Source organism: Crocuta crocuta, unplaced genomic scaffold (genome assembly GCF_008692635.1).
Source record: "Crocuta crocuta isolate KB4526 unplaced genomic scaffold, BGI_CrCroc_1.0 scaffold407, whole genome shotgun sequence".
Taxonomy (NCBI): Eukaryota; Metazoa; Chordata; class Mammalia; order Carnivora; family Hyaenidae; genus Crocuta; species Crocuta crocuta.
Window position 1 is genome coordinate 3,570,953 of NW_027551557.1, and position 14,131 is coordinate 3,585,083.

Consider the following 14,131-nt stretch of genomic DNA (forward strand, 5'->3'; position numbering starts at 1 on the left):
TTTTTTTTTTTTTTTTTTTTTTTTTTTTAATTTTTGAAAGAGAACAAGCAGGGAAGGGGCAGAAAAAGAGACAGAGGATCCAAGCAGGCTCCATGCTGTCCTCAGCACAGAGCCTGATGCAGGGCTCAAGCTCATGAACCATGAGATCATGACCTGAGCCAAAATCAGATGCCTAACTGAGCCACCCAGGCGGCCTCCGCACCCTCAAAGGACTTCTAACAAGAGCTCAGCTTACCACTCTGTGGCACTTGAGTGAATTCAGCAATTGCTTCTCTTTCCCTTGCTTTTGCAAAGTACTCCCAGTTTTCCCATTTGTCTGATCTTTTCTTTGCCTTTTCATCCTTTTACACTGCCATAAATATTTCCATTTTCCAGTGTTCTATCCACAGCTACTTTTTCTTTAACCCAGACTACTTCCAGTATTTGAGACATTTTGTCCCCATCCCAAAAAAAGATCCCCCTGTAGGATTAAGATGTACAACAAAACAATGTTTTACGTTCAATTAGAAGTTCAGATTGCACTCATTCTGCATCTCGCTTATGAAGGAAAAAATATATCTTGCCAATTAAAATAACTCCATCTTTTCCAGCTTAAAAAAAAACAAGTTATTTCAGAGGTATATTCAAGTATTTCAAAGTCAAACCCCCTGTTTGACTTTGCATGGAGTCCCAGCTCCATGCAGGTCTCTCCTTCTCCCAGATGGCAGTGGGGAAGAGCATCTGGTCTCCTAAGTGCAGCCCTTCCATCCTGTGGTTCAAGGTCTCAGGTGTTCACCCTGGACTCAGTTTATATTAGCATTCTGGGATACACAGGAACATCGGACTTTTTGTGAGCTCTAAGAGAACCAGAGGTGCTAACACCAGTCCATTCATTTAAATACCTGCTTTGCCCATTGGTCAGCCACTAGTGCCATGTTCCAGTGTCGTGATGTTTCTCCAGGAGGCTTGCAGTTTGCGAGACCAGTGCCCCAAGAAACAAGAGGCAATCCTGCTTTATATTGGGCCCTAAGCCTATCTGGATTTCTACCACATCCTGATTCTCCCACCCAGCATGACATTCTGATTCAATCTGGGAGTCAGGACCCTTGAGTCCATTCTCTCCTCAGCCCAGAAAGGATATAGAACTGCCTATACCTGACTGGAATGTCCATAAAAAGACTATTCATACTTCCTAAGCATATTGTTCCTCCCTTTTTATGGGGATAAAAGGCTTCATGGAAGAAGAAACAGATTGCCACAATAAAGAGATTCATTGGGAAGTATTATAGTTCATCAGATCTAAGATACCATTGATTATAACATGTACCATTATTCTGTACACCACAAAGAATGAAAACATGCTGCCAGTTAAACAGGAACACATCATCCTGTAAGACATCTCAATTTCAGAGATGTTAAAATGTGAAGATAACGTATATCTCGGAATCCATGAAATAGTATTTCAAAAATATTGTACAAGCTAATCAAATCCCAAGACAATGGGCTGGGGGGCGGGGGGGGGTGCGGGTAAGGGAAAGCAAGTATTAAATTTAGGATACAAGAGGTACCTTGAGTCATGGTATCGCAAAACCTAAACCAAAGGACACTTCTCTAATTGGGATTGTAATTTAGTAGTGAGCTTCCTAGAAAGCAATTCAAAAAGAGAAATTGGATTTTCAGGGGAGACAGTGTAGTAGGAAGATTCAAAGCCTACCTCATCCCATGGATACAACTAGGTAACACCCATGTCATGACTCAGAAATTGTCAGGAGACTACAGCTAAACCTAGAGATGAGACCACATTAAAGAGGCTAGGAAGAGTGGAGACGGAGTCAGGGGCTAAGTAGACCTGTGCGACAGGCTGCAGGAGGAAGGGATACCACAGGTATAGAAAGGGAGGAGAAATAGACCCAACACCAGCAAACCCCAGATATTAGGAGCCCATACAGAGAAGACAGATCCCCAAGGCATTTAACTTTTAAAACCAGAGGGGCCTAATATCATGAGTTCTTATAATCAGTGGGACTTAACTCCTAGAACTTAAAAATTAGAGGACTCTGCTCTGGGAGAGCCAGAAAGGTGAGAGGAAACAATCCCCACCATTAAAGGGATACCACAACAAACAGATACAACGTAGGAGCACAATTTGGAAAGCAACTAGGGATAAAGTCGGGGATATGTGCTTATTAATCCCAAAGCATATGCTGAAGGGTCAGGGACCTTTAGGAAGCTTATCAAGGATAAAAGGAGCTGGCAGGTGCCATTTTCCTCGCTGAGCCCCCAGCATAAACACAAGACCACCTCCAGGAATCAGCACAGTACCAACATTCTCCATATGCCTTGTTAACAGTGAGCCCCACCCCCATGTTCTCCAACAGACATGCCCCCTCCAGCCGGGCCTCGGTCCCAGATCTCCTCCCACAGGAGACACCCCACAAAACATCAGAGATGAAGAACTCGATAACTAACTAAAAAGAAAAATAGAGGAAATAAAAGCAGACTAGAAGAATCGATCAGCAACCTAGAGGATAGAGTAATGGAATGCAGTCAAACTGGACAGGAGAGAAATAAAAAATAGACGAAATAGACGGGGCACCTTGGTGGCTCAGTTGGTTAAGCGTCTGACTTGGGCTTAGGTCTGAATTGGAGGTCCATGAGTTCAAGCCCCGTGTCAGGCTGCCTGCTATCAGCACAGAGTCTGCTTCAGATCCTCTGTCCCCTGCCTCCTCTCTCTGTCCCTCCCCCATTCTCTCTCGCTCTCAAAAATAAACATTAAAAAAACAATCAAAAGACATAGGGTAATGGAATGGGTAAAAAAAAAAAAAAAGTAAGAATTATCTATATGCTGCCTATAAGAGATTCATTTCAGACTTAAAGATACACAAAGATTGAAAGCAAAGGGATGGAAAAGCATTTATCATACAAATGGAAGTGAAAAGAAACCTGAGGTAGCAATACATATATCAGGCAAAATCGACTTTAAAACAAAGTCTGTTACAAGAGATAAAGATGGACACTATAATTCAATAAGAAGATATAACAATTGTAAATATTTATGCACCCAACATGAAAGCACACACAAATACATAAAGCAACTAATAATAAACATAAATGAAGTAATCAATAGTAATACAATACTAGTAGGAGACTCACGTCAATAGATAGATCACCCAAATAATATTCAGATTACTCCATCCTAAAACAGCAAAATATACATTCTTTTCAAGTGCACACGGAATGTTCTTCAGGATAGATCACATATTAGGCCACAAAAACATGTCTCAACAAATTGAAAACTAAAGTCATACCACATATCTTTTCTGACCACAACACTATGAAATTAGAAACAGCCACAAGGAAAATCTGGAAAGAACACAAATACATGAAGGCTAAATAACATGCAACCAAACAATGAAGGAGTTCCCCAAGAAATCAATGAGGAAATAAAAAAATACATGGGGACAAATGAAAATGAAAATAAAACAGTCCAAAATCTTGGGGATACAGGAAAAGTTGTTCTAAGTGGTAAGTTTATAGCAATAAGAGCCTAACCTCAAGAAGCAAGAAAAATCTCAAATAAATGACATAACCTCACACTTAGAAGAGCAAGAAAAGGAAGAACAAAACCCAAACCCAGTAAAAAGAAGGAAATAATAAATATTAGAGCAGAAATAAAGGAAACAGAAACCAAAACAAAACAAAACAGATTAATGAACCCAGGAGATGGTTCTTTGAAAAGATCAACAATATTGATAAACCTTTAGCCAGGCTCATCAAACAAGTAAGTTAAGTAAAGTAAAGATAGATGATAGATAGATAGATAGATAGATAGATAGATAGATAGATAGATAGATAGATAGATGATAGATAGATAGATAGATGATAGATAGATAGATAGATAGACAAAAATAAAACTCAAATACAGAAATGAAAGATGAGAAATAACAACTAAGATCAGAGAAGTGCAAAGGATTATAAAAGAATACTATGAAAAATTATATGCCAACAGACTGGACAACNTAGATAGATAGATAGATAGATGATAGATAGATAGATAGATGATAGATAGATAGATAGATAGACAAAAATAAAACTCAAATACAGAAATGAAAGATGAGAAATAACAACTAAGATCAGAGAAGTGCAAAGGATTATAAAAGAATACTATGAAAAATTATATGCCAACAGACTGGACAACCTAGAAGAAACTGATAAATTCCTAGACCTTCCTGAATCAGGAAGAAATAGAAAATTTGAATAGACTGAGTAAGTGTCATGAAATTGCATCATTAATCAAAATGCTCCAAACAAAAGTCCAGGACCAGACAGCTTCACTGGTTAATTCTATCAAACATTAAAGAAAAGTTATTACCTACTTTTCTTAAACTATTACAAAAAGTAGAAGAGAAGGGAAAGCTTCCAAATTCATTCTATGAAGCCAGCATTACTGTGATACCAAAATCAGATAAAGATACCACACACACCAAAAATATAGAAATACAGGCCAATAACTCTGATGAACATAGATGCAAAAAATCCTCAATAAAAAACTAGTCAACAGAATCCAGCAGTACACTAAAAAAAATATTCAAATGATCAAGTGGGACTTATTCCCTATGCAAAGGTAGTTCAATATTTGCAAATCAATCAACATGATATATCACAATAAGACAAAAGATAAAAAGGATATGATTATTTCAGTAGATGCAGAAAAAATTTAACAAAGTACAACTTCTAATTACAATAAAAACTCTCAGCAAAGTAGGTTCAGAGGGAACATAACCTCAACATAATTAAGGCCATATATGAAAAACCCACAGCTAGCATCATAGTCAATGGTAAAAACCTGAGAGCTTTCCCCCTAAGATCAATAATAAGACAAGGATGTCCACTCTCACCATTTTTATTCAACACAGTACGGGAAGTCCTAGCCACAGCCATCAGACAAGAAAGAAAAATTAAAGGTGTCCAAATTGGTACAGAAGAAGTACAAGTTTTACTCTTAGCAGAAGACATGATACCATATATAGAAAACCCCAAAGATTCTACCAAAAGACTACTGGAACTGATAAGTGAATTTAGTAAGGTCGCAGAATACAAAATCAATGTGCAGAAATCTGTTGCATTTCTATAACCAATAATGAAGCAGTAGAAAGAGAAATTAAGAAAACAAACCCATTAGCTTCTGCACAGCCAAGGAAACAACCCAGAAAATTAATAGGCAACCAAAGGAATGGGAAAAGATAGTTGCAAATGACATATCAGATAAAGGGTTAATATCCAGAATATATAAGGAACTCATCAAACTACACGCCCGNTTTACAATTGCACCAAAAATAATAAAATACCTGAGAATAAACTAAACCAAGGAGATGAAAAACCTGTACTCTAAAAACCATAAAACACTGATGAAAGTAATTGAAGACAACAAAAACAAATGGGAAGATACCCCATCCCATGCTCAAGGGTTGGAAGAAAAACATTGTTAAAATGTCCATACTAACCAAAGCAATCTAAAGATTTAATGCAATCCCTATCAAAATACTAACAGCGTTCTGCACAGAACTAGAATAATTTTAACATTTGTATGGAACACAAAAGATCCCGAATAAAACATTCTTGGAAAGGAAAAGCTGGAGGTATCACAATTCCAGATTTCAAGTTACACTACAAAATTGTCGTAATCGAGGGGCGCCTGGGTGGCTTAGTCGGTTAAGCGCCCGACTTTCGCTTGGGTCATGATCTCGCGGTTCGTGGGTTCGAGCCCCGTGTCGGGCTCTGTGCTGACTGCCAGTTCAGAGCCTGGAGCCTGTTTCAGTCTGTGACTCCCTCTCTCTCTGACCCTCCCCTGCTCACGCTGTCTCTCTCTCTCCTAGAAATAAAAAAAAAAAAAAAAAAAAATTAAAAAAAAAATTGTAGTAATCAAAACAGTGTGGAACTGACACAAAAATAGACACATAGTCCAACAAAGCAGAAAAGAGCACCCAGAAGTAAACCCATGATTATATGGTCAATTAATCTTTGACAGAGGAGGCAAAGATATGCAATGGGAAAAAGACAGTCTCTTCAACAAATAATGTTGGGAAAACTGGACAGCTACATGGAAAAGAGTGAAACTGGACCACTTTCTTTCACTATACACAAAAATGAACTCAAAGTGGAATAAAGACCTAACTGTGAGACCTGAAACCATAAAAATCCTAGAAGAGAACACAAGTATTATTTTCTCTTATATCAGCTGCAGTAACATTTTTCTAGATATATCTCCTGAGGCAAAGGAAACAAACCACAAATAAACTATTGGGATAACATCAAAATAAGATCTTATGTACAGCAAAGGAAATAATAAGCAAAAACTAAAGTGGGAGAATATATTTGCAAATGACATCCAATAAAAGGTTAGTATCCAGAATATATAAAGAACTTGCACAATTCAACACACACACACAAAAACATTTCAATTAAACAGTGTGCAGAAAACATAAACAGACATTTCTCCAAATACATACAGATAGTCAACAGACCCATGAAAAGATGCTCAACATCACTCATTATCAGGTAAGTGCAAATCAAAACCACAATGAGATATCACCTCACACCTGTCAGAATGGCTAAAACCCAAAATGCAAGAAACAAGTGTTGGCAAGTATGTGGAGAAAAAATAAACAACCCTCATGCATTGGTGGGAATGCAAACTGGTGCAGCCACTGTGAAAAACAGTATGGAGCTTCCTCAAAATATTAATAATAGAATTACCATATGATCTAGTAATTCCACTACTGGATATTTACCCAAAACACAAGAACATGAATTCAAAAAGATGCGTGCACCCCTGTGTTTATTGCAGCATTATTTACAATAGGCAAATTATAGAAGCAGCCCATGTGTCCTCAATAGACGAATGGCTAAAGAATATGTGGTGTATATATATACCCATGAAAAGGAATGAAATCTTGCCATTTGCAACAACATGAATGGATCTGGGAGGCAGAATACTAAGTGAAGTAAGTCAGTCAGAGAAAGACAAATACCATATGATTTCACGCATAGGTGAAATTTAAGAAACAAAACAAATGAACTAAGGGAAAAAAGACAAAACAGGAAACAGACTCTTAACTATAGACAATAAACACATGGTTATCGGGGGAGGGGGGAGCTCGATGAAACAGGTGAAGAAGATTAAGAATACACTTATGATGAACATTGAGTAATGTACAGAATTGTGGAATCACTATATTGTACATCTGAAATTAATATGACACTTAACTATACTGGAATTAAATAAAACACATATATTGTATATATATGTATATATACATATGCTGTTTATATATATGGTCTACATATGTACTATATAGTATATATATGTATGTACTGTATATCTGTACTATATGGTATATGTATATACTATATAATATGTATATTTAGTATAAATATATATAGTATATATATTACTATTGTATAGTATGTAATATGTATGTAACATATAAGTATAATTAATGCTTTATGAAACAAAGTAATTAAATTTAAAGAGGCAAAATTCTTTAGCCAAGTCATTTCTGTTCAGGTAAATTTGACACTGAAAAAATACTTCATTTAATTTTGTCAGCCTAAAACCAGAACTAAGAAAAAACTGGTCCAATAAAAATTCTCTGACATAGATATGGTTAAGAATTCCTGGAATTACTATATAAGTGAAATGAAATATATTTATTTTTAATAACACAAATGAAAATTACACACGCAAACATGTAGTATTATTTCATATTTTCTTAGGATGTTTATATAAATGAGCTCATACTGTAGATATTGTTTTGCAATTTGCTTTTGGATTTTACGCTATACCTTGGAAATATTTCTCTGTAAATACACAGAGATATACTTCCATTATAAAGTTCATAATGTAAAATTTAATCATCTTAAAAATTAATATAGTATAGTTTCAGAAATTAAAATGCATGTGAAACCAACACATCATTGTTCAATATTAAAATATTACCAGCATCCCTCACCCCCAACAAAAAGGAAAGAAATCTTTTTCACCATCTATTCAGAGAATCTTGTTGATGTGTATTTTCCCTTAGTTGTTTCATGTGATCTTATGCCTTCAATTTCTACTTCTCTGCATATAATCTCAAATCCGTAACTTGAACCTTGACTTTTCCTCTACTAAGCACTAATTCTTCCTCTCAGATTTTCAGAATTTAAAAAAATGGCCCACATGCACATTGTGTGCAATTAATGAGAAACAGTGACCCTTCCTCTACCTGTTCTCCCTATTTTAATAATCCATAACAGGTGCTAACCCATGAGTCCGTCTTGTTCTGCCCATCTCATTTGTTCTCCCATCCAATCTGTTCATAAAGCCTAGGAATTCTACCCTGTCTTGGAAGCTTCCTTCTCTTCCCTTAAAATTTCTTCTCCTCCTTAATTTTGGTAACTTCCTATTGAATTTCTTTGACCTTCAAATCCCTCTACATACACGTAGACTAATCTCCCCAAATGACAGATCTGATTATATTACCATTCTGCTCATAAATGTTGAATTCCTATCCACTACCTAAAGGACAATGTTGAAATTACTGATATCAGCAGTTCCTGGCCACTAAACCTACCTATTCATCTAGTCAATCAGCATTTATCACTGTTCTCTATATACACACACATAGCACACATCTTTTCCAGCCACATCACATAATGATGTTCTATCAATCTTTAAGAAGCCACCTCCAAAAATTCCACCTTCCAAAAGCTACCTCATTCCCCCAAGGAAGAAATGATCTCCCCTTCTGAATGTATCCATTTATATTTAAAAGCTATTTAAACATATAGCATTTCCACCAGCCCAGACTAATTTCTTTCAGGCTTTGTTTGCAAAGAAAATGTAGTCAATAACTATAAAATGACTAAATTATTTTCTGTGAGGTGGAATGAAGGATTTGTAACTGTCTCTGTGTAACCTCTTAGATGGGCAATGTCTTTGAAAACCTGAACGAAGGGCTAAATAATAAGCCCTAAATAAGCTTTCTTGTGAGTTGTCTCAATTTCAAGTAAACAATTTTCATCAAGTCATACTGTTAGCATCCTCTCAAAACAATATGATTATCACAATGGCCAACAGGCACTCAACATGAAGTGTGATTATGGAGAGTGAAAAGGGAATGCCTCATGTTATTTCAGTGTTGAGTTTGTCTTTGGGATCCTCATTCCAAACCCTCAGTAGCCTCTCCTTCACCATCACTTCTTTTTTTTTTTTTTCCTAGGAGAGAGAGAGAGAGAGACAGCATGAGCAGGGGATGGTCAGAGAGAGAGGGAGACGCAGACTCTGAAATAGGCCCCAGGCTCTGAGCTGGCAGTCAGCACAGAGCCCGACGCGGGGCTCGAACCCACAAACCGCGAGATCATGACCTAAGCGAAAGTCAGACGCTTAACCGACTCAGCCACCCAGGCGCCCCTCACCATCACTTCTGTATATCTAAGAGAAGACCATGCTTTCCTAAAACTTGTTCTTGATGCTTGGCATTTAAAAGCATCCCAAACACAAACTTTAATAATTGCATCTTTAATGTCATAATAAATCCTAGGTAGTGCCTCTGGGATGAATTTTTATGAGCCATTTCTTTAATAATATTTCATGAAAAGCGTTCTGCTCCATAGGTTAGAATAATGAAAAAATATTAGGGGAGGGAGCAGGGAGATGGCTAAAAACAGCAGCATCATTTTTCTTCCACATCAAAAGAAAAAAAAAATAGATGACTGTGTTTATCTCCATAAGTGATAACAGTTCCTTCTCTTCTCCTCTGCTTATAACTTTTTTGGAAATTTGGGGTGAGTAACAGTCCCAAAGCTACTTCATCCTGGAAAATTTTGAGACCTTTTCAAGTCCCCACCAAGATAAAATTTAGAAATACTTTCCTAAGGAGGCCAATTTAATATTGTATACATAATTACTCACACAATGACCAAAGTTTTAAGTGAATCAGAATGTAGCAAGAGCAAAACACGGGGTAAAAGTCCTTAACCCTTGGTTGTTTTTGAGAGTTGATATCATAAAATTTGAATGAGGAATTGTTATATTGGTCCATCAAATAATTATTTATCCCTTTCAAGCAATGTATGCATTTATTTTCTCAAAATTCACACACAACTTTTTACAATTTATCTTTACTTTTCCTTAAAAAAAAAATTGATAGGGGCACCCCTAGGTAGCTCAGCTGGTTGAGCATCAGACTTAGGCTCAGGTAATGATCTCACAATTTGTGAGTTCAAGCTCTGCATCAGGCTCTCTCTGCTGTCAGCACAGAGCTGGCTTCACATCCTCTCTCCCTCTCTCTCTGCCCTTCCCCTGCTCATACTCTATAGCACGCTCTCAAAAATAAATAAAAAAGAAAGAAATTTTTTTAAAAAAAGAAAAAATTAGTATAGGTATATGTATTAGATGTATATAATGCAGCATATTAAACTCTACAGTCCATAACACTATATTATAAATTCATCTATAAGTCTTGACTACCACATGAAAAGTTATTCTGGTCACAACTTTGGCATTGAACTAATCTTATTCATTGATCAAATATTTATTAGAATCTGGAGGAAGATGGTGGAGTTGGAGGATCCTAGGCTCACCTCATCTACACATACACCTAGAAACACCCATATAAGTATAAATAACTCAGAAAATGATGCAAAGCCTGGAAGAATAGATTATCCAAAGATAAGTGTAGAGAAGAAGCTACATTAACAAATAGGAAGGGCAGAGATGCAGTGGGGAGCTAACTGGAGCCACAAGACTGTCTACAAGAGGGAAAGATGTTGCAGATGCAAAGAGAAAACCCTGAGGCATAGGGGACCCACACTGGGAAGATGAATCCTCATAATGTTTTGAGAACAGGAGGGAATGAACTTCAAGAGTTCTTAAAATAAGTGGAGCTTACCACCAGGAACTTTAGAAATCAGTGCTTCCAGGTCTGAGAGACCTGAGAGAAGATAGTAAACTGAGTCCCTGCACTTAAAGAGACAACAGAACAAACAGCCCTGCTGAGATACGGCATAGACATAGCAGTTTGCAAAATGCCTAGGGTGGACAGAAAGAAGATTTATTTACTAGTCTCAGAGCATATGCTGGAGGGGCAGGATCTTTAAAAGACTTCTCTAAGGGCAAAAGAGCTGGCAGGTGCCATTTCCCACCCCTGCCCCCAGCCTAAGTACACAGATACCTGTGGGAACAAAGCAGCAGGAACACTATCATCTAGCTTGCTAAAAACTCCCTTGCACTCCTCTGGGGACCTGTTCCTCCATCCCGGCCTTGGCAGTTTTCCCAGGCTGAAGGATCTTCCTGCAGCCAAACAATGTAGACCTTGCTAGCATTGTGCACCCTGACCCTTCCAACACCCCCATGTCAGGTGTCCATCCAAAGTGGTGCCAGGGGCGCCTGGGTGGCTTAGTCGGTTAAGCGTCCGACTTTCGCTTAGGTCATGATCTCGCGGTTCGCGGGTTCGAGCCCCGCGTCAGGCTCTGTGCTGACTGCCAGCTCGGAGCCTGGAGCCTATTTCAGAGTCTGTGTCTCCCTCTCTCTGACCCTCCCCTGCTCATGCTGTCTCTCTTTCTCCAAAAAATAAATAAAAATATATTTAAAAAAAAAAAAAACAAAGTGGTGCCATAAGCATGGTAATATGCCAGCAGCACCAACAGGGGCAAGGCTTGCCACAAAGTGCCTCCTGCTCCAGGGAGAGGAAGAAAACCACACACATCAGTCTGACTGCAGCCTCAGCAGTCGGCCTAGGGTTGACATCTGGTCTGAATACAGGCCCCACCCTCCCAGAAAAGCTTCTCAGAGGACAACACAAGGAAAGTGCCCTGCAGTTTGGTGCTTCCTCAGCTCTAACAAATGCCTGGTCTGACTTAACTCAAGCCCAAGGTGGCCCTGGGCTAGCCCACTAACAACACAGGGAGCAAATGGTGCCCAAAACAGGCAATGAGAGCCATTGCAGAGGACTGCAGTGAAGGCTAACCCAGCTCCGCCACAGCAGTATAGAGCACACAACACACACAGGAGCTCCAAGCTCTGATGAAGAGACATTGTACTACAGGATCTCATCTTTATAGTACCATTACTTTGAAGAGCAAGAGTGATAGCTGTCTTTCCAAACACAAAGAAACAGACACAGAATAAGATAAAATGAAGACACAGAGAAGTATGGTCCAAAATGAAAGAATAAGGACAAAGTCACACCAAGAGAGCTAAATAAACAGAGATAGGTAATATGCTTGGTAGAGAATTTAAGGTAATGGTCCTAAGGATACTCACTAGACTTGAAAGAAAAGAGTGGAGGACCTCAGTGAGACCCCCCCAAAAGGAGAAAGAAAACATAAAAATCAATGCAAGATGAAGAACTCATTAACTGAAAAAGCAAAATGCACTAGAGGGACCAAATAGTAGATTAGAGGATGCAAAAGAATAGATCAGCAACCTGAAAGACAGGGTAATGGAATGCAATCAAGCTATACAGGAGAGAGAGAAACAAATAAGAAAATATGAAAATGGATTAAGAGAACTCAGTGATACCATCAAGTATAATAACACTCAAATTATAGGGATCCCAGAAGGAGAAAAGAGAAGCAGGGGTAGAAAATTTATTTGAAAAAATAGTACCTAAAACTTCTCAGATCTGGGGAAGGAAACAGAAACTCTGATCCAGGAGGCAAAGAGAGCCCCCAACAAAACAAACCCAATAGGGTCCACACCAAAACACAGAGCAATTAAAATGGCAAAAAGTAGTGATAAAGAGAGAATTTTAAAATGTGACAAGAGAAAAGAAAACATTACATACAGGAGAAACCATCAGCTATCAGCTGATTTTTCTGCAGAAACTGTGCAGGCCAGAAGAGAATGACATGCTATTTTCAAAGGGCTGAGAAAAATATTTGCAATCAAGATTACTCTATCTAGCAAGGTTATCATTCAGAATAGAAGGAGAAATAGTTTCCCAGACAAACAAACTTAAAGGAACACATCGCCAATAAGCCAGCCTTTCAAGAAATGTTAAAGGGGTCTCTTTGAGTGGAAAGCAAAGACCATAAACAGGAGTGAGAAAAGTAGGAAGCACAAAAGCATTAAATTAAGTATATCTATAAAAACCAGTCAAGTGCTTCACAAAATAATAGGATAGAAATTATGACATCATATATCTAAAATGTGGGGGGTAGGTAGAGGAATAAAAATGCAGCACTTTAAGAATGGGTTAATATAGCACATGGGGACGAGCACTGGGTGTTATATGGAAACCAACCTGACAATAAACTATTTGTAAAAAAAAAAAAAAAAAAAAAAGAATGGGTTAATATATACTCTATGCAGAAGATACTATAAATAAGCCTATTGGTAACCACAAATCAAAGACCAGTGATAGATATGCAAAAAAATAAGGAGAAAGGAATCCAGGTATATCACTAAACAAAGCCAACAAACTATGGGAGAAGAGAACTAGAGAAGGAACAGAGAAGTACTATAAAAACAACCATGAAATAAGAAACAGAATGGCAGTATGTACATACCTATCAATATTTACTTTGAAAGTAAACGGACTAAACACTCCAATCAAAAGACATAGAGTGATGGAATGGATAAAAACTAAGAACCTTATATATGCTGTCTAAAAAGACTCTCATTTAAAACCTAAAGATACATGAAGACTGAAATTGAAGGGATGGAAAAACATGTATCATGCAAATGGAAATGAAAAGGAAGTCAGGGTAGCAATACTTATATCAGAAAAATAGATTTCAAAAACAAGACTGTAACAAGAGACAAAGAAGGACTCTACATAATCATAAAGGAAACATTCCAACAAGAAGATACAATAATTATAAATATATATGCACCAAACATGGAGGCACACATACATAAAACAGTTAATACCAAACACAGAAAGTAGTCAATAGTAATACAATAATAGTAGGATACTTCAACATCCCACTTACATCAATGGATCGTTCATCCAAACATAAAATCAATAAAGAAACAGCGGTTTTGAATGCACATTAGACCAGGTAGATCTAACAGGTATATTCAGATTATTCCATCCTAAAACAAGAGAATATACATTGTTTTCAAGTGCATGTGGTGGAGCCTCCAGAACAGAACACATGTTAG